The 27,917-nt window shown below is 36.2% G+C and overlaps 1 long non-coding RNA gene and 1 other non-coding gene across 2 annotated transcripts; one reads left to right on the top strand and one right to left on the bottom strand.

Annotated features, from left to right (window-relative positions):
- LOC125094688 (uncharacterized) lies at positions 1-25,539 on the top strand. Its single transcript, XR_007125656.1, has 3 exons — positions 1-58; positions 307-367; positions 25,474-25,539. It is a non-coding gene; the product is annotated as an uncharacterized LOC125094688 (long non-coding RNA).
- On the bottom strand, positions 13,825-13,928 carry LOC125096615 (U6 spliceosomal RNA). Its single transcript, XR_007126290.1, has one exon. It is a non-coding gene; the product is annotated as a U6 spliceosomal RNA (small nuclear RNA).
- Positions 25,540-27,917: the final 2,378 nt, after the last annotated feature.

Genomic DNA, 27,917 nt, shown 5'->3' with positions numbered 1-27,917 from the left:
CCTCCAGGCCTGGGATCTTGGGTCAGGCCATGGATAAAGTTCAGTGGCTAAGAAAGAGGTCAGTGATTACTATTTATAATTTGTTTTCTGATAATTTTATCATGCACATGTACTCAGAGGCCATAGGTTGCAGTTCATAAATTGAAACAAATGAATAAAAATATGTAAAACTAATTCTGTCAGTTTTCAAAGACTAAGATATTTGTTATAGTTATTTAAATTAGTATGACTTTATGCATTAACTAGAAAGTACAGGTGGACAATAACAAAATATCATCCTGATTGTTCCCCTTTATGAATTTTCAGATATGAATATTTACAAAAATGTTATTGATGAAGAATTACAAGTCAACACAAAATATAAAGGGTAAGTCTTTTCATGTAAATTTGTTTCACAGTTCTTCACTGCTATATCTTTTTGTTCCTTAATGATCAAGAGTTTGAACATCATTTTATCTCTTTTATATGTATAAAAAATGTTCTATCTAAAATACATTTTATGTATTAGTTTCTAGATTTGTCATTGGTATTCTCTTACTGTTTATCAAATCTCTTTATTGGTAAATCCGCCAAGATTTTTTTTTGGAGTTAAATGTTTTATTCTGTTTGACTGACATGCACAAAATCTATATTGAATTTCCTGTAGTATTCCTAGAAATTTTGTTTTAGGAACATTCTTAATACCTTGAAAAATATAGTATATAGATATAGCTTAAAACAATGTTTTTACCAAAAAACAACTGAGGTTTTTGTCTGCAAACATAGCCATTAATTAAATCAAACTCTTATAAATGTTATGAGATTAAATTATTCTGAAAATGCTTTTCCTTCATTTGTCTTTTGCTTGATTTTCATGGGACTCTGTATTGATAGGGAAAATGGGGTCATTTCAAACGATGATAACTGTGTAACCTCTATCTAATTAAAATGGGAGCCCAAGGAGGCTGGAAAGTAGAAGTGTACCTGTTTCTTACGTGACTCTACAATGTGGAGGATGTAGGAAGGAAAGTTTTCCTCAGAATTTTGTTCTTGAAAAGCTGAAGGTAGGTAGCAACACACAGCAAATAACATAAAAGCTTCAGAGTATATATGTGGCAACACAGGTCAATATTTGATTATGAGTCTGGGACAGCTAGGACATCCATTACTGGGGATCATTCATTGCCATGTTCCTTATATTTTTATAAAGATAGGGCTTTAACTGGCCTAAATAAGTGTGAAGTATTTTTTTTTAAGATTTTTTTTAAAGATTTTATTTATTTATTTGACAGACAGATCACAAGTAGGCAGAGAGGCAGGCAGAGAGAAAGGAAGGGAAGCAGGCCCCCCTCTGAGCAGAGAGCCCCATGTGGGGCTTGATCCCAGGACCCCAGGACCACGACCCGAGCCGAAGGCAGCGGCCTTAACCCACTGAGCCACCCAGGCGCCCCAGTGTGAAGTATTTAAATGGCTAATTTTTTTTTAAAGGCAACTTTATTTTTTTTTAAGATTTATTTACTTATATGAGAGAGAGAGAAAGAGAGAGAGAGAGAGAGCATGAGCAGGAGAGGCAGAGGGAGAGGAAGAGAGAATCTCAAGCAGACTGCATGCTGAGCTCAGGGCCCAATAGGAGGCTCAATCTCAGGACCCTGAGATCAGGACCCTGAGATCACAACCCAAGGCAAAACCAAAAGTAGGTTGCTTAAACAACTGTACTACCCAGGGGCCCAGCCCAAAGGGCAACTTTAAAAAAATGCCTGTTAAAAAGTTTAATTATCATGTAGAAGGTGATCATGTTGTTTGGGGATGGGGTGTTAATGCCTCTTTTAGATTAATACATAAACTAAACATAGAAATTACTTACTGGTTAAGTGACTTTTACTAGAGAAAGTGATATTCTGAGGAAATGAGGGGATTACATATGATCACATAAAGTGATCAGTTTTATTTGGTGTAAAGATCCACAGTAAGATAGATTGCTATGTACACAAATCAAACTTGGTGTGATCACTGTTAGTGGGGAGGTTGAATTACCTTGTATTAAAAATAAGGGCATTGGAATTGGACTATGTCTATTTCAACTTTGGTTATGGCTCATTCTAACTCTGTACTAACTATGGGGAAGTTCCTTAAATTCTCTAAACCTCAATTTCTTCATGTATAGATTTGAATTAATGGGGTTGGTGTGAGGATTAAAATAGATTATGTGTATAAAACTGTTAGAACAGTGGCTGACATATATGTAAGTGTCCAATACATGTTGGTATGGTAAGTGAGCTTTAACATGCTATAAGATAGAATGTTTCTATCTTCATTGTATAGAGATATTTTACAGGTATTGGTTGGAAATTAATGTTAGTTGTCTCTCTAAACATAAGTTCTCCCTCAAGGGGAAGCAACATTTCCAAAGGACCTCAGGAGTAACTAAATCTATTAAGTGATCAAGCAGCCCATAAACTAGGCTGCAGTGGCAGCTGCTAAATTTACTTGCCACATTTTCATAAATGTGTGAGACAATGAGCCCAAATGAAAATACAAAGCTTATTACTTACGTGGCAGTTTTACAGACTCACAGATCCTGTGGTTGTACCCCAAAATGAGGGCAAGGGAGTACTGCATACAGTTGAAACTATGAATTGGGATGAGAAATGGTTTTATGAAAATCTCCCATAAGATATAGATGAGAAACTGTAGACAACAGTGGTTTATTAGGATGTCTGCCCTTGAAGACATCCTGAAGTCCATTCCACCAAAACTGAGGCCGGGCATTGCCTACGTGGTCTATGTGGTGACATGCAGAGTGTCCTGGATGCCATAGTAAAACTATGGCCCTACAGTGCCAATTAGATTAAGAAGAGGATCAAAAGTTGAGGGACACTCTTGGCCTGTTCTCCCCTCTCTAAGAGTTTCCCAAGTTAGATGTCCACAGTTATAAACGCAATATTCTGGTGACAATGCTAAGAGATGGTGTTTCCAGAGTGCTAAGTGATTGGTGAGGGTTTTTACAGGCTTTGTCAATTCATGTGCATCATGGTCTCTCCTTCTCAGGGTCTGATATGGACGAAATCCAGGCAAGAACCAAGGTGTGGTAGACCGGAAAAATCATGGAGTGGATAGGTACATAAGCTGTTGTTCAGAGTCTTAGGGAAAAACACATTGTTAGGTTTTCTCCAGATGTTGTGTGATTCTTTACACTGTTTTTTTTTTTTTTAATTGGAAAAAGTTTATAATTAGGATTGTATCAGGACTCCTTTTATAATAGGTGTTAAGTTAGGACATTTGATGCAACAAAATTTATCAGAGAATCTTAGCTATGAATAATGCAATTTTACTCAGCATTGTCTCTCTGCATCTTTTTCTCTAGGACCTGAGATTACAGGAGTACATTGGGATTTAGAGGAAATTTTCACTGGGAGCATGAATACAGCAGAAGGAGATACCTCAAAAATGGAAAAAAGTCTCCATAGTCTCCATAGGATTGAGTGTCTTTCCTTCTCAAAACACACATTCCATAAATATTAAACACTTCAGTTTTCTGATGTGCAAACTTTCATGTGCTTTTGTGCACACTACTCTTTCTGCTCAGAATGAACCTCTCTCGAAACCCTATAAATCTGATGAACGCTGAATTATCATTTAGAATTATCTTAAATTCATAAATACCTTCTTCTTCCCTATTTTCTCATCAGATAACCCTCACTCTCCTGTGCCTTGTATATACTTCTGTTATTATGTTTACCACAGTAAACCATTTTATTTCTTTCTACATATTTATTTGTGCTTATTAACTAGAACATCTTTGAGCTCCAGGTCATGGTTCCTGATTTTGCATCCTTGGTGTAGGATTCTTTAAGTTTTTGTTCCATTGAATTGAATTGAATTGAATTGAATTGAATTGAATTGAATTGAATTTATTGGTTGTGTATTTTTCTCTGAAACCATCCACACTCTTCCCTCATTTCCTTCTGACCTATGGCAGGTATTTGAGAGATGGACAAGTTTAAGGGCACAGTCTTTTTGAAATGAAGCAGAACAAAGTTAAATGAGCCACAAATAGATCAATTCCTTCCATTAGACCACAGAAGCCTAATACTCAAACCAACGAGCACACCTTCTTGAGGGCTGTAATGAAGCTAGAAATACATATTCTCTTTCTTTGATGTGGTTTGGCCTGTAAGAGATCTGTATTTCCAGACTTCCAGAAAACAGAAACTATTAAAATAAAGTAAATTCTTATTGGTAAAGTTATTCACACATTTAGTGGAGAAGGTAAAACTAATATGAATGAAATGTATTTTTTTTAATTTTATTTTTTATAAACATATATTTTTATCCCCAGGGGTACAGGTCTGTGAATCACCAGGTTTACACACTTCACAGCACTCACCATAGCACTTACCCTCTCCAATGTCCATAACCCCACCCCCCCCTCCCAACCCCCCTCCCCCCATCAACCCTCAGTTTGTTTTGTGAGATTAAGAGTCACTTATGGTTTGTCTCCCTCCCAATCCCATCTTGTTTCATTTACTCTTCTCCTACCCCCTTAACCCCATATGTTGCATCTCCTCTCCCTCATATCAGGGAGATCATATGATAGTTGTCTTTCTCCGATTGACTTATTTCGCTAAGCATGATACCCTTTAGTTCCATTCACGTCGTCCAAATGGCAAGATTTCATTTCTTTTGATGGCTGCATAGTATTCCATTGTGTATATATACCACATCTTTTTTATCCATTCGTCTGTTGATGGACATCTAGGTTCTTTCCATAGTTTGGCTATTGTAGACATTGCTGCTATAAACATTCGGGTGCACATGCCGCTTCGGATCACTACGTTTGTATCTTTAGGGTAAATACCCAGCAGTGCAATTGCTAGGTCATAGGGTAGTTCTATTTTCAACATTTTGAGGAACCTCCATGCTGTTTTCCAGAGTGGTTGCACCAGCTTGCATTCCCACCAACAGTGTAGGAGGGTTCCCCTTTCTCCACATCCTCGCCAGCATCTGTGATTTCCTGACTTGTTAATTTCAGCCATTCTGACTGGTGTGAGGTGATAGCTCATTGTGGTTTTGATTTGTATTTCCCTGATGCCGAGTGATATGGAGCACTTTTTCCTGTGTCTGTTGGCCATCTGGATGTCTTCTTTGCAGAAATGTCTGTTCATGTCCTCTGCCCATTTCTTGATTGGATTATTTGTTCTTTGGGTGTTGAGTTTGATAAGTTCTTTATAGATTTTGGACACTAGCCCTTTATCTGATATGTCGTTTGCAAATATCTTCTCCCATTCTGTCAGCTGTCTTTTGGTTTTGTTAACTGTTTCCTTTGCTGTGCAAAAGCTTTTGATCTTGATAAAATCCCAATAGTTCATTTTTGCCCTTGCTTCCCTTGCCTTTGGTGATGTTCCTAGGAAGATGTTGCTGTGGCTGAGGTCGAAGAGGTTGCTGCCTGTGTTCTCCTCAAGGATTTTGATGGATTCCTTTCTCACATTGAGGTCCTTCATCCATTTTGAGTCTATTTTCATGAGTGGTATAAGGAAATGATCTAATTTCATTTTTCTGCATGTGGCTGTCCAATTTTCCCAACACCATTTATTGAAGAGGCTGTCTTTTTTCCATTGGACATTCTTTCCTGCTTTGTCGAAGATGAGTTGACCATAGAGTTGAGGGTCTATTTCTGGGCTCTCTATTCTGTTCCATTGATCTATGTGTCTGTTTTTGTGCCAGTACCATGCTCTCTTGATGATGACAGCTTTGTAATAGAGCTTAAAGTCCGGAATTGTGATGCCACCAACTTTGGCTTTCTTTTTCAATATTCCTTTGGCTATTCGAGGTCTTTTCTGGTTCCATATACATTTTAGGATTATTTGTTCCATTTCCTTGAAAAAAATGGATGGTACTTTGATAAGAATTGCATTAAATGTGTAGATTGCTTTAGGTAGCATAGACATTTTCACAATATTTATTCTTCCAATCCAGGAGCATGGAACATTTTTCCATTTCTTTGTGTCTTCCTCAATTTCTTTCATGAGTACTTTATAGTTTTCTGTGTATAGATTCTTAGTCTCTTTGGTTCGGTTTATTCCTAGGTATCTTATAGTTTTGGGTGCAATTGTAAATGGGATGGACTCCTTAATTTCTCTTTCTTCTGTCTTGTTGTTGGTGTAGAGAAATGCAACTGATTTCTGTGCATTGATTTTATATCCTGACACTTTACTGAATTCCTGCACAATTCTAGCAGTTTTGGAGTGGAGTCATTTGTGTTTTCCACATATAGTATCATATCATCTGCAAAGAGTGATAGTTTGACTTCTTCTTTGCTGATTTGGATGCCTTTAATTTCCTTTTGTTGTCTGATTGCTGAGGCGAGGACTTCTAGTACTATGTTGAATAGCAGTGGTGATAACGGACATCCCTGCCGTGTTCCTGACCTTAGCGGAAAAGCTTTCAGTTTTTCTCCATTGAGAATGATATTTGCGGTGGGTTTGTCATAGATGGCTTTGATAATATTGAGGTATGTGCCATCTATCCCTACACTTTGAAGAGTTTTGATCAGGAAGGGATGCTGTACTTTGTCAAATGCTTTTTTAGCATCTATGGAGAGTATCATATGGTTTTTGTTCTTTCTTTCATTAATGTGTTGTATCACATTGATTGATTTGCAGATGTTGAACCAACCTTGCAGCCCTGGAATAAATCCCACTTGGTCATGGTGAATAATCCTTTTAATGTACTGTTGAATCCTATTGGCTAGTATTTTGGCGAGAATTTTTGCATCTGTGTTCATCAAAGATATTGGTCTGTAGTTCTCTTTTTTGATGGGATCCTTGTCTGGTTTTGGGATCAAGGTGATGCTGGCCTCATAAAATGAGTTTGGAAGTTTTCCTTCCATTTCTATTTTTTGGAACAGTTTCAGGAGAATAGGAATTAGTTCTTCTTTAAATGTTTGGTAGAATTCCCCCGGGAAGCCATCTGGCCCTGGGCTTTTGTTTGTTTGGAGATTTTTGATGACTGTTTCAATTTCCTTACTGGTTATGGGTCTGTTCAGGCTTTCTATTTCTTTCTGGTTCAGTTGTGGTAGTTTATATGTCTCTAGGAATGCATCCATTTTTTCCAGATTGTCAAATTTGTTGGCGTAGAGTTGCTCATAGTATGTTCTTATAATTGTCTGTATTTCTTTGGTGTTCATTGTGATCTCTCCTCTTTCATTCATGATTTTATTTATTTGGGTCCTTTCTCTTTTCTTTTTGATAAGTCTGGCCAGGGGTTTATCAATCTTATTAATTCTTTCAAAGAACCAGCTCCTAGTTTCGTTGATTTGTCTATTGTTTTTTTGGTTTCTATTTCATTGATTTCTGCTCTGATCTTTATGATTTCTCTTCTCCTGCTGGGTTTAGGGTTTCTTTCTTGTTCTTTCCCCAGCTCCTTTAGGTGTAGGGTTAGGTTGTGTACCTGAGACCTTTCTTGTTTCTTGAGAAAGGCTTGTACCGCTATATATTTTCCTCTCAGGACTGCCTTTGCTGTGTCCCACAGATTCTGAACCGTTGTGTTTTCATTATCATTTGTTTCCATGAATTTTTTCAATTCTTCTTTAATTTCCTGGTTGACCCATTCATTCTTTAGAAGGATGCTGTTTAGTCTCCATGTATTTGGGTTCTTTCCAAATTTCCTCTTGGGATTGAGTTCTAGCTTCAGAGCATTGTGGTCTGAAAATATGCAGGGAATGATCCCAATCTTTTTTTTTTTTTTTAAAGATTTTATTTATTTGACAGAGAGAGATCACAAGTAGACAGAGAGGCAGGCAGAGAGAGAGGGAGGGAAGCAGGCTCCCTGCTGAGCAGAGAGCCCGATGCGGGACTCAATCCCAGGACCTTGAGATCATGACCTGAGCCGAAGGCAGCGGCTTAACCCCCTGAGCCACCCAGGCACCCCATCCCAATCTTTTGATACTGGTTGAGACCTGATTTAGGACCAAGAATGTGATCTATTCTGGAGAATGTTCCATGTGCACTAGAGAAGAATGTGTATTCTGTTGCTTTGGGATGAAATGTTCTGAATATATCTGTGATGTCCATCTGGTCCAGTGTGTCATTTAAGGCCTTTATTTCCTTGTTGATCTTTTGCTTGGATGATCTGTCCATTTCAGTGAGGGGAGTGTTAAAATCCCCTACTATTATTGTATTCTTTCGATGTGTTTCTTTGATTTTGTTATTAATTGGTTTATATAGCTGGCTGCTCCCACGTTAGGGGCATAGATATTTAAAATTGTTAGATCTTCTTGTTGGATAGATCCTTTGAGTATGATATAGTGTCCTTCCTCATCTCTTATTATAGTCTTTGGCTTAAAATCTAATTGATCTGATATAAGGATTGCCACTTCTGCTTTCTTCTGATGTCCATTAGCATGGTAAATTCTTTTCCACCCCCTCACTTTAAACCTGGAGGTGTCTTTGGGTTTAAGATGAGTTTCTTGTAGGCAACATATAGATGGGTTTTTTTTTTTTTTTATCCATTCTGATACCCTGTGTCTTTTGATTGGGGCATTTAGCCCATTAACATTCAGGGTAAGTATTGAGAGATATGAACTTAGTGCCATTGTATTGCCTGTAAGGTGACTGTTATTGTATATTGTCTCTGTTTCTTTCTGATCTACTACTTTGAGGGTCTCTCTTTGCTTAGAGGACCCCTTTCAATATTTCCTGTAGAGCTGGTTTGGTATTTGCAAATTCTTTCAGTTTTTGTTTGTCCTGGAAGCTTTTAATCTCTCCTTCTATTTTCAATGATAGCCTAGCTGGATATAGTATTCTTGGCTGCATGTTTTTCTCGTTTAGTACTCTGAATATATCATGCCAGCTCTTTCTGGCCTGCCAGGTCTCTGTGGATAAGTCTTCTGCCAATCTAATATTTTTACCATTGTAAGTTACAGACTTCTTTTCCTGGGCTGCTTTCAGGATCTTTTCTTTGTCACTAAGACTTGTAAATTTTACTATTAGGTGACAGGGTGTGGGCCTATTCTTATTGATTTTGAGGGGGGTTCTCTGAACCTCCTGGATTTTGATGCTTGTTCCCTTTGCCATATTGGGGAAATTCCCTCCAGTAATTCTCTCCAATATACCTTCTGCTCCCCTCTCTGTTTCCTCTTCTTCTGGAATCCCAATTATTCTAATGTTGTTTCATCTTATGGTGTCACTTATCTCTCGAATTCTCCCCTCATGGTCCAGTAGCTGTTTGTCCCTCTTTTGCTCAGCTTCTTTATTCTCTGTCATTTGGTCTTCTATATCGCTAATTCTTTCTTCTGCCTCATTTATCCTAGCAGTGAGAGCCTCCATTTTTTTATTGCACCTCATTAATAGGTTTTTTGATTTCAACTTGGTTAGATTTTAGTTCTTTTATTTCTCCAGAAAGGGCTTTTATATCTCCCGAGAGGGTTGCTTTAATATCTTCCATGACTTTTTCAAGCCCGGCTAGAACCTTGAGAATCGTCATTCTGAGCTCTATATCTGACATGTTACCAATGTCTGTATTGATTAGGTCCCTAGCTTTTGGTACTGCCTCTTGTTCTTTTTTTTGTGGTGAATTTTTCTGCCTTGTCATTTTGTCCAGATAAGAGTATATGAAGGAGCAAGTAAAATACTAAAAGTGTGGCAACAACCCCAGGAAAATATGCTTTAGCCAAATCAGAAGAGATCCCAAATCCTGAGGGGGGAGAAAGGGGATAAAAAGAGGTTCAGAAAGAAAAAAAAAAAAAAAAGAAACAATTAAAAAAAGAAAACCAATAAAGAAAAAATATAAAAAGGAAAAAAAATATATATATATTAGATAAACTATTTAAAAAACGTTAAAAAAGAAAACAGTAAAAGTTAAAAAAATTTTGCAGAAGAAGAGAAAAAAAAATTGAAAAAGAGAAAAAAATAAATTAAATTAACTGCAAGGCTAAAGAATCATGGGGAGAAAGCCATGAGTTCCATGCTTTGCTTTCTCCTCCTCTGGAATTCCGCTGCTCTCCTTGGTATTGAAACTGTACTCCTTGGTAGGTGAACTTGGTCCTGGCTGGGTTTCTTGTTGATCTTCTGGGGGAGGGGCCTGTTGTAGTGATTCTCAAGTGTCTTTGCCCCAGGCGGAGTTGCACCGCCCTTACTCGCGGCCGGGCTGAGTAATCCGCTCGGGTTTGCTGGGTTTGCTTTCGGGAGCTTTTGTTCCCTGAGCACTTTCCATAGAGTTCCGGAGGGCGGGAATGAAGATGGCGGCCTCCCAGTCTCCGGCCCGTAGGAGCCGAGAGCCCAGGGCCCCACTCCTCAGTGCACCCTCAGAGAACAGCGCCCAATTACTCCCGTCACCCTGGCCTCTGGCCGCGCTCCGAGCTGACCGAGCCTGTGGCCGGTTCAAGGTAACCCCGAGCTTAGAGCTCACTCCTCGGCTCTGTCTCTGTAGCCGGCTTCCCCGTTCTAATACCTGTAAGCTCTGCGACACTCAGACACCCCCGATCCTTCTGCGGGACCTGAGGCCACGCTGACCCCGCATGGGCTTCACCCCGGTTAAGCCTCTGGAGCGATGTCCCTCAGCAGAACAGACTTTTAAAAGTCCTGATTTTGTGCTCCTTCGTCCGCCGCTTGCCGGGAGCCGGCTCCTCCCTCCGCAGTCTATCTTTCCTTCGCCTTGGATTCACTTCTCCGCCAGTCCTACCTTTCAGAAAGTGGTTGATTTTCTGTTTCTAGAGTTGTTGTTCTTCTTCTCTTCGATCTCCCGTTGGATTTGTAGGTGTTTGCAATCTTTAGATAAGCTATTTAGCTAATCTCCCGCTACCTGAAGTAGTCTCAGCCTGCTACTTCTCCGCCATCTTGACTCCTCCCCAAAAAGAAAATCCTGAATGAAATGTATTTTAAAGTCATAAAACAATTCAAAAATTTAAGGAACTAGAGTAAGATTGAAAATAATTAAAAATGTGAACTACTTCAAAGGAATTTCATAATACCTATATTTTCTCAATTTCATAGTAGAATCATACAGTTTAAACTGTTTGTAAGTTTATACTATCCTTTAATTTGAATTAGTAATAAATTGTCCCCAAAAGTCAGATGAATAGTTTATGGACTTCCTTTGTTCTATGAGGTGTTTTCAAGGAAATATAATTATTTACTTATCAAGAAAGTAAACATTTATCTCATAATAGGGGCTTGGTGGAATTAAGATTTTGTGTTATATATTCTACTTAATAATATCTATTTAATATATTTTACTTTGCCACTGTAGAAATAAATACAAAGATGGAATTTTTCATTTGGGCTGGATAGTTTTTTCTTTGGTTTATCAAGTTTTGACTCAAGATAAATGGCCTAACAGAAATTGTAACCTTCTACAGATGTTTTCTGAACTTGTCAGATAATAATGATCACCAAGGATACTTGTTAGTGCATGCAGATTACCAGTTAAATTTGGTGCATTTATGCTGGACTTTGTGAACCTGCTTCTTTTAATGTGGAACCAGGTGATTCTCAGTTTTCAGTACATGTGGAAAACTGCATCTCTATACTATCACAATGAATGAAAAATTTTGGAACTTTTGCAGGTGTTTTTGGTCATTAATCACCATCTTTCCCCTTGAAATATTTATTTTCCTGTCCAGACTCATCTTTCACCACTAATCTGTTTTCTAAGGATAAGTCCTATTGTACAGCTTGCATGCTCCTTTTTTCTTTTGTCCACGATGTCTTCTGTGCTTTAAATCCTGGGGCCTATGCATTCCCTCACTTGGCTGACCACATTTGCCATCTGAGACTTAAATCTAGGTCCTTGACTCATATTTCCTTGACATCCTGTGCCTTACATCTACCGTGATGTGCAGCATTCATCATAACACCCTTTTATTTTAAATCTCCCCGACTCGACCATGAGATTCTTATGGTCAGGCAAATTACTCTTCATCTTCCCAGATGACCATAAATCTGATATCTACAATAAATTAAAAAAAAAAAGGTTAACGAAGGAATGAAGAGTACAAATTCTTTAGGTTCTATCTTTAGGCAAGTTTTATATTAATTAAGAGATCATTAACACAAAGACATTTAATTAACTAGTTTAAAAAGTATGGGGTGCCTGGGTGGCTCAGTGGGTTAAAGCCTCTGCCTTCAGCTCAGGTCATGATCCCAAGGTCCTGGGATCGAGCCCTACATCAGGCTCTCTGCTGAGCGGGGAGCCTGCTTCTCCTTCTCTGTCTCTGCCTGCCTCTCTGCCTGTTTGTGATCTCTGTCTGTCAAATAATAAAATAAAATATAAAATAAAAATAAAAAATAAAATAAAATCTTTACCAAAAAAAAGTAATACACATGCATGTAAATAGTGTAAGGTAATGCAAATTAAAAGTAAATTTTACCATCTCCAACTCATGATAGATAACCATTATTACTAGTTTCTTGTTTATATTTCTAGAAATGTTAATATATATAAAACATGCATATGTAGATATAGATGTCATACATATTCATATATGCACAGATATACAAATATCCCTACATATATGTTTGTTTTGTGTACATTTTTATACAAAGAAAATACTGTATTTATACCTAAAAATACCATATTTATATCTAAATACTATATTTATATCTTGGAGAAAATTTCACATCAGCTTATATAAATCCACTTCATTTCTTTTATTGGCTATCCTATTTTATGCATGCATCATGATATAGGTACTTAGCCCCCTCCTACCGGATATTCAGGTTATTTTCATTTTTTCTCATTACAAATAATACTGCAATGAATGTCCTTGCATATAAATCTTTGAGCAATTTTTCTTCACAATGGATTTAGGATAGATATTTCCAAATTAACCTCGAGAAAGACTAGCACAATTTGTACTCCCCTAAAGAAGACAAGAATGTCTGTGTCTATACTCTCATTAACTTTGTATTACTCAGTTTATATATTCGGATGATCTCAGGTGTTTTAATTAGCATTTATTTACATATGAGTGAACAGGAGTGTTTGTGTGTGTATATTAAAGATTAGTATCTGAAGTACGTTTGTTCTATATTTTCTTTTATCTTAGATTCTATTATATCTCAATTTTTCTCTGCTCTACAGCTCTCCCAAAGTTTATTTTTTATGCTTTTGGTCACTACTTTTCTGTTCATTTCTGAAGTCCTATCTTTAATACCTTATTTTATATTTTAAATATAGGAAACTGTTCTTCAACATTTGCCTATTCAACATTGAAATAGTTGACAATTTAGGTTTATGATTCATATAATGTCAGTTTGCCAATTTTGCCATTATACCCACTCTAGAGCTCTGGGTTTTCACTACCTGCCCACCTAGAGTTAATAATGCTTATTACCTAGTGAACAAGTACAGAAAAAACTTTTTTTTTTTAAAGATTTTATTTATTTATTTGACAGAGAGAAATCACAAGTAGGCAGAGAGGCAGGCAGAGAGAGAGAGGAGGAAGCAGGCTTCCTGCTGAGCAGAAAGCCCGATGTGGGGCTCGAACCCAGGACCTGGGATCATGACCTGAGCCGAAGGCAGTGGCTTAACCCACTGAGCCACCCAGGCGCCCCTCAGAAAAAACTTTTAAAGCTAAGAAAAGTCCTAAATGTGAGGTACATAAAGATTATTTAGAGTGGAAGGCACAGGCTTCTAGTTATGGAATGAATAATTCATGGGGATGAAAGGCACAGCATTGGGAAAATAGTCAGTGGTCTTGTAGTAGTGCTGTATAGTGACAGACTATAGCTACACTTGTAGTGACCATAGCATAATGTATGGACTTATCGAGTCACTGTGTTGTACACCTGAAACTAATGGAGCATTGTGTATCAGATATACTTCAATAAAAAAGAATATTTATTTAAAAACGTGGCATGCTTCTTGATTTTGTGGATCATCCCTGCACGGGGGCCTGGCAGATCTCTGTATCGTTTTAATTTTATCATATGGGCTCCTGAAGCAAGCACTAGACTTAATTTTTCTGATCATAAAGTTGTCTATTCTGGTATAATTTGTGTATGTACGCGAGCACTTGAATGTGTGTTCCAGTATTTAATTTTACTTGTCCTCCTACTTAAAGGCTTTATCTGTTGGAGCTGCACTTGAGGAAAAGCCCTGAAATGATCTGCATTCTAAGTTTTGTGTATGTTCTAAGTTTTAGCATATTTCATCCATCTTTATCCGATTCCAAAATAATAAGGGTAAACGGGAGATAACTTTTAGTTATTCTCGGATTTTGGAAGTTTTTGAACACTGAGTGTCACACGTATCTTAAAGTATTAGATCTGTTGCCATTTGATATCTCTTACCTCCATTATAAAGTTTAACATCTTGCTTTTACCACTCTCGTTTTAAAAATGTATTTTAGAATTTTGTGTCTTAGAATACTGATGCTCACACATAAAGAAATGTTTATGTCTGTTAACCTTTCGCGGGGGTATCTCTCTCTCTCTCTCTTTCCATCTCTTTCTTTCCGTCTTCTTTTCCCTTTCTCTCTCTCTCTCTCTCTCACAAAGTCAGGAATAGAAAGCAAGAAGAGACAGGTAATTGACCTCTTGACCAAGTTGTTCTGTTTGGTGAGGTTGTACCACATTGCCCTTACGAGATTTACAGTAAAAGCCGAGCAGAGGTCTGGAGTAGAGGGACTAACAGTGTTAGGATCAAAGGCCTAATTGTTTGTTTTCTTGAAGTTAGGGTTATTGGCAGCTGCCATTACACCATCCGTGCTGCTGTCACCCAGCACAGCCAACCAGCATGCGCTAATTGCAGTGGCCTTTTCATCAAGTAAGATCATCCCACTAAACACAAAGACCTGTCTCTCCATTAGCACAGACAGTAGCCAGCTAGATCAGCTGGGCTCCTTGAGTATGATTGGACTGTCATATTGTTATGATTTGTTCAAGTTTAGAGCATTTAGCAGATACCCTTTGCACCTCTCTTTGTACCTGAATACTATAACCTGACTGCCCCTATCATTTAAGAGGGTACTATAGCTTTTCAAAGTTCAGCAACGCACAATTGCAGGCAGGCAACTGGTTTCTGACAAGAGATCAATACTGTCCTTCCAAATGCTGGAGTCAAGCTGCTGGGTCTGTCAGAGGGATGTGTGCTGTAATTGGATCATGGATGCTGCGAGTCATCTGAGTTTCCCTTCAGCACTGTCACAGCTGTCAGATGTCATCCCTTTGTACAGCTGTCACTGCGGGAGGGTTGGGGCTCTCTTTCCGTTCTAACCCAATGCAAATGTCCACTTAGCAGATGAATATTGAAGATATTAGACACTTCTTTATGCCTTTATGCAAAATAAAGATCTGTGTCATCTGTGAATTTCATGGAAATAAGTTGCAATTTATTCACTGTGAGAAAAGTGAAGTGAAGCCTGTAAAAATGAGAAATTATTTGGTTCAGGCTATTAAAAAAAGGAATATTTTACAGAATAAACAACAATATGCAGATCTTTTCCTTGAGATGGAAAAACTAATAGTGCGAAGTATTTAAATGGTCACCTTATATTTGGAAGATATTTAAAATTATGTATGTACCTTTTACTTCATCCATATTCTTAGAAAAGAGATAAATCTTGGATAAATTTAGGTTCATTTAGATCATTAAAATTTCTTGGAAAATATAAACCCAATATCTCTTAATACATCAGTATGATAAGATTAAAGGAGTGTAGTTATATTCAGAATCAGGTCAAGGAGTCTCAAGAAAGTTGTTAAGACAGACAGGACAATCTCAATAAAATGAATCTGAGGTTTTGGCCCCAAATAATTTTTTTTCTAAATTATTACAAATGAAATAGAGGGACATGTCCATAGTGGGCAAAATAATTATATAACTAATGAGTGGCTTCTATCAATTTCAGTAACTTTTGCTTCTGTTTAAATTAAAAAGAATTTCCAAATAGAAATCCATTTTATTTCACTGTACTGTACTTATAACACTATGTTTTTAGGAAATGATGAATGGTTAGCTTTGGAATTGTGTAACTTGAGTCAGGTACATCTTCAACATATAGTAAAAATAAAGAGATGTCACTGATGTGGCTTTGGCAATTATGGGTCCATGAATTTCCCTAGACTATCCCAGAACAGAGTACAATTTTCATTTTTTTTCACCATTTTTTTTCTGCCTCTCTAAGCTGATGTCAGAATCATTTTTGGATGGCCGACAGAGTAATTTTTGATCTGGGTGGCTGACTTCTTTTTTCTTGAGGTCCAGACCACACACCACCTTCTCTGTCAAACAGGCAGCTTGCACTCGCCCCACTGACAGAGTAGCATGAACCCTATTTTCCAATATCTAACCTTAACGTCCTGTCATCTACCAGGGGAATTACACTGGGTCAGCCTCTCAAAATATCTGAATTTTTTGCCTCCATCTTGCACGATGGAGTGACCTCCCCTCGTGTGACGTGGCTCAAGGTTTTTAGAGCCTAAAATTAGTGACTGCCAGAATCGAAACGTATACATTTGGTCCACGTTGGGGGGTATGGCAGTGGGAAGAAAGGGAGCCCACAACAAGCAAACACACCCACTGTTTTCATTTAAAAGATGAGGTGTTTGAAATGATAACATTTCCTAAGGAGGAAAAGAAGTCACATTTTTCCTGCCTCAGTTACCATTTTTCTTTCAATGGAATTTTACTTTTATAAGAAACAGGCTAGAATCCTATGAAAATTAAAATGTTTTACTGCAATGAAATGAATTATTTAGCAATCAACTCCTAGTTGACTATCGCTGGTACAGTAAAATGATCTCTAACAGTTACTTGGGCAGAAAATATAAGAATGAATGAAGTAAAAATTTTAAACTTAGTTTCTTAAGGTTATTCTTCTGTGATGATAACTGTGAACTTTACATGCAACTCTGGTGACTCAAGTAGGCACTCCTTTTTTTTTAAACATGGTTTATGGCTAATTACATCAGAGATCCAAAACACTCTTTTTTACATTTGCATTAATAAGGGTGTCACATGACCACATTGAAGTAGAAGTATACATCAAAGGTAGATTAAAGGTTGGTTAAGCATCAAACCATGTTCCATATGTAAATTTATAGCAATGATGTGCTATAGTAAGATAGCTTACCCTATATTTCTCTGCTACTAAATAAAATTAAAAATTCACAACTCTGGTTTATGGGATTTTAAATGAATTTGATCTCTCTTTTGGGCAGGGCAAATAAGTGTTTTGTGATGTATTATTTTATATAAAAAAAAAAAAAGACCATCGTTCTGGCTCATTTAATTTTGCGAGTGAATGATCTAAGATTAACTACAGACTAGTCAGTGCAGTTTAAAAGCTGAAAGCAATTTTCAGCCATAGATGGTAATGCCACATTCAGTCCACAACCGAATGACTCTAAATGACTAAGCTTCGAGGTCTTTGTATATGACCACAGGGCCTGATAAAGCCATAGGAACACAGTAAAAGCACAAAAATAGTTCCAATTTATTTGGTGCCATCACCTTAATGAGATTAATACAGACGTGTTCATGTGCCTAATTGGTGATTTTGTTTTAGCTAGTAATGAAGGATTAAAACTTCAGGCAACAGGCTGCTTACTGGAGAAGGGGATTTGAGGGGAAAAAGTTTTTAATTATAAAAGGAAGTCGGTAAAGGATACCACAGCAGTGTTAATAATAATCCTTAAAAAAAAATAAACTGATTAAAATCTGTACCCTGGATTGCTCCTGCCATTTGAGGAGAAAGCAGGATTTTTTGAGCAGTACCACATACTGCTTTTATTTACCGATAGACCATTTGGCATACAAAAACCTATAGAACTGTTACTTCTGGCGTAAAAGCCCAAGAATTGAAAAAGCATTGGCCCCCAGGCCACTGTGGGATTTCGGTTATGCAGTATTGTGTTCTAATTTATTCTTTTAACAGTGACTACAACGGGATGACCTGTAGCTAGCTGTCCTAGGTCCCACAGCATCCTTGTAAACCAGAACCCCTTTGGAGGAACGTCACCTATGACTTGCATCGGGATTGCCCTCCTCAAAGTCGAGTTGTAACCATTTAAATGCTAACAGTCTTGAGCACGCTGCCAAAACACAAACACTCAGCCCATGTCATTAAAATTTAATTATAAGGGGGCAGCTGAGCCCCGTTTGAGTTTTGAATCTGAAAAATCTTGTTTAAAAAAAAATAAAAAATGAAAGTACCAACCAAATCTATTAGCATCTGTCTCTACCAGCCCAGTGAACTCTATTTAAATAGAATTGCAGGTTTTATCAGAGTTCAACAGCACGCTCACAATCCTCACATTAAAACCTATTTTGATTATGGCTCCTCTGTCATAACCATGAGGTGGACCATTGTTTTATCTCGCTGGTGGTGGTGAGTGATCTAACTTGGGCCATGTGTATCTGCCCGCATGCTCTTTTTTTTTTTTCCTTTCAGCACAAAGAGTAAAATAAAGGAACTCTATCCCCACACTGCCAAATGAATAAAACAATATTATCTCAGCAATTATTCGCACCCCCCTCCCCCAAAACTTGGCCCCAACACTGACGGTCATTTTGATGAGGGAAAAACCCTGAAATGCACGAATTTTGTCTTTGATGTTCTATTATGAACCACTTTAAAGGACTCTGGGTAGTGATATGGTGCAGTGTAAGATGCTACCTTCCCAGAGAATGAAGACAGAAATATATTTTACATTTCTTGTCAGATTGAACTTTAAGACATCCTGACTGCTTTCTCTATAATTTAAACATCACAGCCAAAATGGCAACATGCTTTGTTCAGTTCCAGTTGTGTGGAGTTTTAGTGCTTCATTGATTCAGAGGAAGTCTGAGGCTGGCACCCCGAGCCGGGCGTCAGAATCGCTCTCTCACTGCAGCATGTCAAGCCATTATATCTGGGACCAGAATGTCACCGTGGTCTCAATGGTTCGTCAGCTGAAGGATATGGTTAACAAATGTAAAACCAAACTTCAGAGGAGTTGGTTTTCTGTGCTAAGTGATCTGTATTCCCTCTGAATTTACTTTCCCCTAACCCCGTGAAATTAACAGTACTTTCTGACATTCGACCCCCTGACCTCACACATAATAAGAATTTAAAAAGCACCATGCATGAGTGTGTCTCTGTAATGCAAAACTGGAAAAAATGACCATGTCACAGTTTTATTATACAAAACCTTCTCAATCTCCATTGCATACTTCATATATGAGCGCTCGGTTTAAAGTTATTATAAAGAAAAACACAATTTTAAGAGTAATAATTCACCGCTCGTGACTTTTATAGACAATAAATTGTAGCAAATACGTATTGCTACCAAAAAGCTTTGTACTCCATTAATGCAGATATTTACCAAGATAAGTGTTAAAAAGAGTCCGCTGGAAGACTCTGGTGGTTCAAAGGCAGGGGTGACCGGGGAGCCGGTTGCCAAGGGTGCAAGTGCAGGCACAATGTGTAGGTCTCGAGGTTTAAGAGGCAGAAGCCGGAAAGTGTTATGTGGAAATGATTTTGTGTTATCAGGCTCAGGGGATGACAGCATACAAGAGTAAGAACAAGGTGCTATGTGGCTTTTTCTTCACTGTGAAGTAAAGATTGGCAGCTGGAAGTAAGGCTTACAGACAGACCTGCACACAGGACCTCTTCACCTAGGACTCGTAATCACTACTCAAAGGAAAACGCATTTACCAGGGAAAAGCGGCTGTAGCCATCAGAAGTGTGCTTAAAACACCACTTAAATATCACTTTATACGCTATTACTTGCAAACTGTGGCTTCGTATTAAATTATACTTGCATAGGCTTTTGCTTAGGTGCTGATAATGCTTTTGAGGTTGCATTGGTGAAGAAGAATTTAGGCTGCTTTACAAGAGACGTGACCAGAATATTCCATGCAGCTGACAGTGACAGGGTGAAAAATTGCAGAACTGTACTTTCTTTCCCCATATAGATTGTAATTTTAATTGTCATTGTGGCCCTTCTGTTTTAATTATGGGACTTCTTTGATATATACCAGGACATCGTATTGAATGAAAATATGGTGCTATAATAGTCTCTTTATAATTAATGACCACATGTAGATCTTGGTGCATAAAAGGGAAGGAATAAATGAACAATTTATTTAACTAGGTTTTGGATTTCTTTCTGTCTTCCAGTGAATATAAAATGATCGTAGGGCTTCTGAGAATGTTTGATGTAAGAACTGAACAGAATATCTAATAAAATTACTTTAGGCTAGATTACAAAACATATTGTGTTTTAAAATGTTCTGCCCACAGATGGTAAAATTGTTCTATTTGCCATATTATTCTTTTAACATTTTATCTCAAACAAAGGATCTTCTAAATTTATCTGCAAGTGTATTTTAAATGTGGCTTCTTAAACAGATTTTACTTGTGATATAATTAATTTTTACAGGTAAAATGAGGGTTCAGGAAAGAGACTTTCAGAGCTTGATTTATCAAATTGAAAAAAAAAAAAAAAATCTCCCTGAACTTTTGCTTTCAAAATACAATAGATCTGTACTGCATTCCCCCCCACTCCCGGAAGGAAGAATACATTTTTCTCAGTTCCCACCACTAAACAGAAACTGTTTTTCTACAAATCAAAAATAAGGAGTCTATTCCTAGGCAATTTAAAACCCTTAAAATCTGTGAAGAGGACATGGGAAATTCAAAAAAGGCTTAACATTGTTCTCAAACTCTCACATAACAAGCTTACCATATAGGATACTGTGACATAAATATGCTGGGCTCATATACATTTCAAGAGAGCCAGACCTCTGTGGATTTCTGGAAAGCAGACCTATTTGTCCAAAGTCTGTCACTGTAGAACAAGAAAATACCCCCTGACAAGCTTCTGCTAATTTTCTTGTGTCATGGAGTTCTGTGCATACATTCTCTACAGTATGACTGCAGTTCAATTGCAGAGCACGATGAAATTGGATCGGCAGGGACAGGGACTACCCTGGGGTCAGCTGTGACCATGCCACTTCCATGTGATGTCTAGTTGGGGTGATGGTGTGTAAATAAACGTAGAGAATTGCAAATCTTGTCATGGCCACGCAGAACAGCTCAAGCATTTAAAGATGGTTGCCCGCAAACCTAACTGGAAGGTGGTTGCTCGGTGTGGTGGCTGAGGAAATACTCAATCCTCCGCCCAAGTCGTCGTTGTCTTGACATATCAGAAAGTACTGACCCAGCATTATGTTGCTGAAGGGATTAATCACTAAATTGTTTTTCACTGTGGTGGAAAGTAAAGAAACAAACTAAGCATGTTTGAATTTGGTGCTCTTAAAGCTATTATACGGATAAAAAGACACTTTTTTATTTATATTATCCTACTTTGATTTATTTGTTTTTTTTAAACGAGGTGAAGCATCTTAATGTCCTACTGCTTACTGAATTTAGCGCATTAAAGTTCCATGAGTTCTTGTCATTATTGTGAACTTTCCTAATGTTAGAAAATAAAATATTATAGAATTCACATTTTCTGCTTATGAATCTAATTTTATTTAAATACTACTTACAGAACTCATTAAAATATACTTAGGTTTTCCTACCTTCAACCAATAAGATGTATTTTTTACCAGTTTTGCATTTATACATATCTGTTTTTCTGTTACTTTTCCCACATGACAATTACCTTTCATTACAAATTTATAAAATCATTTACATTTTAGCAGTTTAAATGTTTCTGCTGACATTTTGTAACTATTACCCTCTTCTAGAATGGCATATGTTCAGGCAGTTAATAAAAAATTAAATGGAATAGCACTAGACAAGGTGAAGCTTTGTATCAGGGTGTTCTTCACATTTCTGAAAATACCATCTTTGTGTTGCAAACTGTGAAGTGAGGTTAGGGCTGTGCCAATATGTGTATTTGTCACAACTGTCACAGGGACTGCGAACTAGCCAATCACGCAGCCCTTAATTAGACAGTTATATTTTGCTTTTTAGAAATTGTCCTCATGTAAAATGGTGTCTATGATTCAAGAAAGGTGCTGAGAGTTAAGAGGGCAAAGAATGCCAGCAGAAAAACACTTTAATTTTTTAAAGAAGACTTATTAACTGCTGCATGGTTTCTTAAATATAGAAATGAAAGATGCAATGCAAAAGAAATTGTATAAATTTAGCAGGGAAGAAGGGTATTAGAAGGGTTTTTGAAATAGCAAGAGGCTGAATTAAACAGTGTAGTTTGTTGTCATATGGATTTTGAAATTACAAATTTAAAAATGCAGAAAATAAGCATTCGAATAGTAAAGAGATCATAGATGTTTTAAAAAATCTTTATATTTGTTCATAATTAGGACATCGACTTCACTGGAAAATCTCATTTAAATAGTTTGTTACAGAAGGTAAATTATGTATCTTTGTCAGAGATTATTTATGCTTTTGTATTTTTTTGAATTCTAGAAACATCTATATAGCATAATTTTATATTTAAAAAATGAAATCAGGTTTCTTCCTTCTCAAAGTAAAAGGTATTTAACACCTTGCCATATTTGAAAACATGCTTTTAACTTTTATAATATATGCATACACAATTATAAAGTTTCATAGAGAATGAAGCAGACAAAAATATATCAGTATAATTGTGCCTGTGTCATAATTATATCTTTATATGTATTTTCCTTGTCTCTAAAAATACACACTAATATACCTTTTTAATGTTCTTATCTCCATCCATTTTTACATTTTGAAGATTGAAAACTGAAATTACATTTAACTTTTAAGTAATAAATCACCAAGATACTTGGTAATGTTTGCCAGCAATATTGCCTTTGGATAAAAATATGATGAATTTTATAATCTTGCATATAAGTAAAAGTAAATCAGGATGATTTCAAAAATATTGTAAAACTTATTATAACCTTTTTATTTTATATGATTTCTGAGTTCTTTAAGTTTTTAAGCTAATTCCAAGCAGAGCAGAAACATTTTGAATTCCAGGAACCTGAGGGTGCGAGTTTCTAAAAAATTCCAATAAATGAAAGCGACAGTACATTACAAAGAGCCCTTTTTAAGATATTAATTATAAAGCCCAATTTAGATAAAAGAAATATGGCTTATTGGTTGTTTTTTTTTTTTAAATAGTGAAAATTTCATGTATTTTATGAGCAAAAAAAAAGTCTAATTTGGGGTAACTTGCATGGTTCATCCCATTTTAAATCTTTATTCAATAGGCATATCATAGAAGTTTTAACAGTCATAGCAGATTAACCTTGCCTGTGCTTTTGGAGGCTAGTCATCTGATGAATTTACATGCAGCTGGATGAAAATGCTATTTGGAGAGAGATTGAGAGTTTATTTGATTAAATCCCTTTCTCCACTACCTTGACCTCTTTCTTGTGAAATAATCAGAACTGTTTAGCAAGAATATTCAGGCATTAATAATAAATTGCTTTTGAGCTGGTTTCTTCTGCATGCAACAAACCCATTGATGTCTTTGCTTTTTTTTTTCTTTTTTTTCTTTTTTTTAATAGTGCTTTATTTAATGAGCACTATGCTTCAAAACAGAAACATATCTTTGAGGAGTTTTGTTTTGTAACATGTAGGCCATTTGGCTGTTTGTAGTACTAATTGCTGTGGTTTTACCTTCCTCTTCTTCCAAAGATGGTCTCCCCACAATCTGTATAAAGATGGGATGTGTTAGGCCAGGCCAAATGCTTCAGTGTGATTGGATTGCAGTTACACGGTTTATCCTCACCAACTATAAGGATGATCTGGAGAGTTCACAGAATACTATAAGCTTAAAGAGGAACATAGTTCATGATTCCATGGTTAGTATATTTATATACTTTGTCTCCATAGATCCACAGTTTCTCACAGTTTTGTTACTCGTTTGAATCAGTTCACAGTTGTTTCCCTGAGCAATTATTGGATCATATTTCATAGAATCTTTTATCTTTAAGGGACTTTAGAGATTGTTTGGTACAAGCTATTTTTTTAGAGAAAGAAAATTACCTGCAAGATTAAATTAATTTCCCATCTTGTACAGCAAGGTACAGACAGATCTGGGTTGATTCCAAATCCACTCCAGGCCAGGAAAAAGCAGGGCAAGATATGGCTATTGTCCTCATCTACTTAAAATACAGTTGAAAGACAAGATATATCTAAAAACTAGTCAGCAATTAATACTAGTTACAGATGAATGAAATAGGGGCTTCTTTCCCTGAAAGCTGAAAGGCAGAATTTACCTCCTTCACATCTCCTTGGAGTATTACTGGATGAATCCCAGGCTTTATTTGGCAAAAATAGCATTGGTCAGCGTTTGGAAGCTAAGATTGCTTTCAAAAGTGTCACTCTGCCATGAAGTACTAGGAGCAAGTGGAAATCTTCAAAAGTACACTGCTTATCACCCCTGGTATATTTAGCGCTCTCGACAGTTAAATTTTTCGGCAGGTAGCGTATTTGCTGCATACATACCCTATTGCACTGTCATCCATTATAAAGCTACAGTATCTTGTCTTCATACTAAATTAAGCTTCATTATAATTTGTTTCTTAATAACATGCACTTCACTGTAATATGTAAAATGCTTGGCTTTCATGAACAACTCTATGGAAATGCTGTACAGTATCTCATTTGCATTTAGAAATTACATTACAATATACTAAGCTGCAGAAAATCTAATCTAACAATTTAAAATAATAATTTCTAGGGCTTTACAAGGAGGATACAAGTCAGATTACAATAACACATTGTACTATTTCTCTGTTGAGTAAAACAGAATTGGTTCATTATTTTTTTAACCTCAAAAGTACCCAAGAAGGATTTAATTCTTTAATAATGAGAATAGCATTATATTGAGAGGGGAAGACCATTTACTTTCTCATAGATGGGCAAAATTTGTCTTACTTAATCATAAATTAGTCATTTAAAAAATATAATATCACTAATATGCTAAGTTTAGAGAATAGGTTTTATGAGACTCAAAAGACATGATAGCAATCCTATTATACAGACTATATGGCTTATTTTCAAAAAGTTTGTATTCTTAATTATGAAGTAATACGTAATTCAAAAATTAATCTTCAAAAGTAATAGAAAACATATAAAATAAAGTTAATTTTTATAGTGAGATCTAAATATACCTACTCTAAAACTTTTGTTATATTTTTGATGTTTAAAACCCTGTAAAGAGCATACAATGTCACAAACTGGATGGATTTGAGTGTAGGGTTTTTAATGTTGATACATATATGTTAGATTCCTGAAAAATATGAAATTTTTTAAAATAAGTATTTGAGCACCAAGTATATAACTTACTCTCAAGTATGTTGGAAAATACAGTCTTCTTGCCACCAAGTATTTCATGATGTATATTAGAAGTCGTATTTTTATGTATTAATTTTAATACAAGAATAAAATTAGTGGCATAAAAGAATAAAAACCTCAGCACTTAAGGAAAGAAGCCATATTTAAGAGAGAATCAGAAAATGCTTGATAGAGAAAGTTTTATTTTAGATGAGGATGAAGTTAAATTCAACGAAACCCAACAAGCATTCATTATCATCCACTATAATATGACCTCTGCTCTGAAGGAACTTGCAATATTGTTGAAGAAGACATTGGAAGGATCAACCAATTCTACTGAGCAATTCGGGAAAGCCTCATGAAAGAAATCACATTTGACCACGTTTTTAATTAAGAGGTAAGTGGGTGGAGGAGGAACCATTCTGGAATAATGAAGAGTATAAGAAAAGAAAAAGTTTTAGGGTGTGAAAGGGCAAATATCTTCTGGTTAATCATGAGAAGGGGGAGCCTTGTGACAAGTGATGGGACAAAATAGGAACAGAGCGTGAGGCCCCTTACCAGGAGAGTGACAACAAATGTCCCAACTTCTCTTCTTTTTCATTCACTTTTTTTTTTCCTTTGCCTCTCATTTTTTTTCTTTATCTTTTTGAAAGATAACCTTAGCAGTTCTGTAAAAGTGGGAGAGTAAAGAGAAATCATCAAATTTTGTTGCAGATCAAGGCAAAGTCAGCTTCTCCAGATAAGCTGAGAATTATCTTAACTTCTGAAATAATGTGTTGTTGATTATATTTGTGTTTAAGAATTTCTAGTGCATTTCTGACTCAATTTCCATTTTAGAAGACTATAATATGAAGAGAGATTGTAAGTGAGAAATTTAAATGACAATCCTTGCAGCTAAGAAAATCAACTTTTCCGTTTTCAAATTATGCAAATGTATTATAAACAAATTAAATTCCTGGGTTATTGCTCAGCCTTCTCTCTGCTTTATTCCATAAACAAAACTTTATTGAGTTATTGAGTAAGAAGTGAGTAGATTCCTTTTATAAGGCTTGAGTCTTGGGTTCCTCCTGCATAATACTAAACAAACCAGAAGACAAGTATCAATTGTTATCAGTTTTCTTTATATCAATAAGAAAAACCATAGCAAATGAAATTAATTTTATCCAAATTTATGTCTTAAAAGAACTGTTTTTTTTTTGTTTTGTCTGCTTGTTTCTTTTGTAAATAAGCTTTATTTAGATTCTAAAATGAGTAAAATGTGCCAATTTTAAAAAATATTTAAAAGAATGATATTTATTCTAAATATACTTCATATTTGTGCCAGAGATAAATATTTACAATTTAAAGCAGTGTCTTTTTATCACTCAGAAAATCTGAGATACACGTTAATTATGGAACTAGATAAAGTTCTAGAGTGACTCTAGAACAATCATTTTGGGAGATATTATGCTTTTGCTACTTATTATTTTGTATTACTCAGTTCAATATTCCTTCTCTGGGTAGTCTGCAAGACTACCAGTAATCAGAGGATGTAACCAAGGAACTAATGTAAAAGAAAAAAAGATAAAAGAAAAATAGATACATTACCAACAATGTCAATTTATTTCTTAATTCTAAATACTATAATGCCAAGTGAACTTTGACTTTAAGCCTAAATTCTAATGAAGGCTGAAACTGAATAAATAATTACATCGGCAAACAAAGTAGAAGATCAATTAAAAATGGGATAAAGTCTGTAATGCTCAACATATTTAGAGGTTTAGAAGAATGTTTTCTATTTTGTGCAACTAAGATGAGGTTGGCATGGTATTTTAGTACATTGCTTTATCTAAAAACTGGACTCTGACTATATCCTAGAAATTTAACTATTTTTCTAAAAATCCAAAATGGAATTAAAAAAAAAAAACACAAAAAACTCCATCATCTAAACAAACAGCCTTTCTGGTATCATACAACCTGGTTGATCAGCATAGTCTTCATATCATCAACTTTCAATAAAGTTATTGGAAGTTCACATTCAGTTCCACATATTTTGCTTTATGATAAAAGGTATGCAACATAGACAGTAACCCTCCTATAGGAAGGGGTTTGGAGGTTAGAATCAACAACAAAGATAAGGGCCATGTTTTTAAAACTGAGTTTGCCCTGAGAAAGCTGCCACGTAAGAAGCATATAAGTTCATTGCTTTAGTGTTCATTCCCCATTTTTCCTAGAAATCTTTCATTGTGAGGAGCAAAACATGTCAGGCTTCACATGATCAACATATCCTCTCAGTTAGAAGAATCCCATCCTTAGTTTGTGGCTCCTTCTCATTTCCGTTAAGTCTCAGTGTCTCTCAAAAGTTTTAGGTTTCATTCCTTGGCTACCTCAGCGAAAGTCTTGAAATTTCTTTCCCAGGTTTTCTGTGCTTTCCTTAGGACAATAACCACATTCCACAATGAAAAGGGGTGGAATCTCCTAGGGTGATCTCAGTCATAGGTTGGTCATGGGACCTGGTCAAGGAAGAAGTAGTAGGGAAAAATGATGCATCCAAGACAATTCCGAGATATTGGGAGGATAGTGGTGCTACCACAGAATTAGGAAATCAAGAAGAGAGCATGTTTGAGAAAAACAGTAAATTCGATTTTACTTTGAAACTTGCACTTAAATAATTCACTAAATTCATGACAACAGTTTAGGCACAGTGGTAAGAAGAATCCCACATTTCAGGAGCGTAAAAGTCGGTAGATAG

The sequence above is a fragment of the Lutra lutra genome, chromosome 3 (genome assembly GCF_902655055.1).
Source record: "Lutra lutra chromosome 3, mLutLut1.2, whole genome shotgun sequence".
Taxonomy (NCBI): domain Eukaryota; kingdom Metazoa; phylum Chordata; class Mammalia; order Carnivora; family Mustelidae; genus Lutra; species Lutra lutra.
Note: the sequence above shows the minus strand (reverse complement) of the source record. Positions and strands in the feature narration are given on the sequence as shown.